We start from the raw sequence: 3,093 nt of genomic DNA on the forward strand, positions 1-3,093 counted from the left end.
TCCATAGCTCCATAGCTCCAGGGCTCCATAGCTCCAGGGCTCCAGGGCTCCATAGCTCCAGGGCTCCAGGGCTCCATAGCTCCATACCTCCAGAGCTCCATAGCTCCATACTTCCAGAGCTCCATAGCTCCATAGCGCCATACTTCCATAGCTCCAGAGCTCCATACTTCCATAGCACCAGAGCTCCATAGCTCCAGAGCTCCATAGCTCCAGCCTGGGTGGCTGGTGGCTCCATAGCTCCATACTTCCATAGCTCCAGTCAGAGAGTTGGCGAAAATTGCACTAAGTGCGAAAGCCCATTCATTTACAACGGCGTGTCCACAAGGCGGCGACATTTCCCCGTTACCGGTGGCTGCGCGGCGGGTGAGTGACAGAGCTTATCCGAGCGGCTGGAACTCTGCGCCGGCGTGGTCGAGCGTGAGGCCTCGGCCCTTTGGCTGCCTGGTACCTAAAACACTTCCATTGATCCAGCCACGGAGGGTGCTGGCTGGTGGCTCCATAGCTCCATTGCTCCATAGCACCAGAGCTCCATAGCTCCATAGCACCAGAGCTCCATAGCTCCATAGCACCAGAGCTCCATAGCTCCATAGCACCAGAGCTCCATAGCTCCATAGCACCAGAGCTCCATAGCTCCATAGCACCAGAGCTCCATAGCTCCATAGCTCCAGGGCTCCATAGCTCCAGGGCTCCATAGCTCCATAGCTCCAGGGCTCCATAGCTCCATACCTCCAGAGCTCCATAGCTCCAGCCTGGGTGGCTGGTGGCTCCATAGCTCCATACTTCCATAGCTCCAGTCAGAGAGTTGGCGAAAATTGCACTAAGTGCGAAAGCCCATTCATTTACAACGGCGTGTCCGCCAGGCGGCGACATTTCCCCGTTACCGGTGGCTGCGTGGCGGGTGAGTGACAGAGCTTATCCGAGCGGCTGGAACTCTGCGCCGGCGTGGTCGAGCGTGAGGCCCCGGCCCTTTGGCTGCCTGGTACCTAAAACACTTCCATTGATCCAGCCACGGAGGGTGCTGGCTGGTGGCTCCATAGCTCCATAGCTCCATAGCACCAGAGCTCCATAGCTCCATAGCACCAGAGCTCCATAGCTCCATAGCACCAGAGCTCCATAGCTCCATAGCACCAGAGCTCCATAGCTCCATAGCACCAGAGCTCCATAGCTCCATAGCACCAGAGCTCCATAGCTCCATAGCACCAGAGCTCCATAGCTCCATAGCTCCAGCCTGGGTGGCTGGTGGCTCCATAGCTCCATACTTCCATAGCTCCAGTCAGAGAGTGTGCTAAAATTGCACTAAGTGCGAAAGCCCATTCATTTACAACGGCGTGTCCACAAGGCGGCGACATTTCCCCGTTACCGGTGGCTGCGCGGCGGGTGAGTGACAGAGCTTATCCGAGCGGCTGGAACTCTGCGCCGGCGTGGTCGAGCGTGAGGCCTCGGCCCTTTGGCTGCCTGGTACCTAAAACACTTCCATTGATCCAGCCACGGAGGGTGCTGGCTGGTGGCTCCATAGCTCCATAGCTCCATAGCACCAGAGCTCCATAGCTCCATAGCACCAGAGCTCCATAGCTCCATAGCACCAGAGCTCCATAGCTCCATAGCACCAGAGCTCCATAGCTCCATAGCACCAGAGCTCCATAGCTCCATAGCACCAGAGCTCCATAGCTCCATAGCACCAGAGCTCCATAGCTCCATAGCACCAGAGCTCCATAGCTCCATAGCTCCAGGGCTCCATAGCTCCAGGGCTCCATAGCACCAGAGCTCCATAGCTCCATAGCACCAGAGCTCCATAGCTCCATAGCTCCAGCCTGGGTGGCTGGTGGCTCCATAGCTCCATACTTCCATAGCTCCAGTCAGAGAGTTGGCTAAAATTGCACTAAGTGCGAAAGCCCATTCATTTACAACGGCGTGTCCACAAGGCGGCGACATTTCCCCGTTACCGGTGGCTGCGCGGCGGGTGAGTGACAGAGCTTATCCGAGCGGCTGGAACTCTGCGCCGGCGTGGTCGAGCGGCTGGCCTCGGTAGTTGAGGTACCAGGGGTGGGGCGGGGAGCTCCAGGCGGGTCTTGTGAGAGAGTGAAGCCGAGCGGCTGGAACTCTCGGCCGGCCTGGTCGAGCGGCTGGCCTCGGTAGTTGAGGTACCAGGGGCGGGCTGGGGAGCTCCAGGCGGGGCTTGTGAGAGAGTGAAGCCGAGCGGCTGGAACTCTGGGCCGGCCTGGTCGAGCGGCTGGCCTCGGTAGTTGAGGTACCAGGGGTGGGCTGGGGAGCTCCAGGCGGGGCTTGTGAGAGAGTGTAGCCGAGCGGCTGGAACTCTGGGCCGGCGTGGTTGAGCAGCATGCCCGCGGAGGTGGCTCTTCCATAGGCAGGGAGGGTGCTGGAGCTCCACACTTCCATAGGCAGGGAGGGTGCTGGAGCTCCACACTTCCATAGGCAGGGAGGGTGCTGGAGCTCCACACTTCCATAGGCAGGGAGGGTGCTGGAGCTCCACACTTCCATAGGCAGGGAGGGTGCTGGAGCTCCACACTTCCATAGGCAGGGAGGGTGCTGGAGCTCCACACTTCCATAGGCAGGGAGGGTGCTGGAGCTCCACACTTCCATAGGCAGGGAGGGTGCTGGAGCTCCACACTTCCATAGGCAGGGAGGGTGCTGGAGCTCCACACTTCCATAGGCAGGGAGGGTGCTGGAGCTCCACACTTCCATAGGCAGGGAGGGTGCTGGAGCTCCACACTTCCATAGGCAGGGAGGGTGCTGGAGCTCCACACTTCCATAGGCAGGGAGGGTGCTGGAGCTCCACACTTCCATAGGCAGGGAGGGTGCTGGAGCTCCACACTTCCATAGGCAGGGAGGGTGCTGGAGCTCCACACTTCCATAGGCAGGGAGGGTGCTGGAGCTCCACACTTCCATAGGCAGGGAGGGTGCTGGAGCTCCACACTTCCATAGGCAGGGAGGGTGCTGGAGCTCCACACTTCCATAGGCAGGGAGGGTGCTGGAGCTCCACACTTCCATAGGCAGGGAGGGTGCTGGAGCTCCACACTTCCATAGGCAGGGAGGGTGCTGGAGCTCCACACTTCCATAGGCAGGGAGGGTGCT

Source organism: Syngnathus leptorhynchus, unplaced genomic scaffold (genome assembly GCF_054491065.1).
Source record: "Syngnathus leptorhynchus isolate UIUO unplaced genomic scaffold, UIUO_Slep HiC_scaffold_879, whole genome shotgun sequence".
NCBI classification, from domain to species: Eukaryota; Metazoa; Chordata; class Actinopteri; order Syngnathiformes; family Syngnathidae; genus Syngnathus; species Syngnathus leptorhynchus.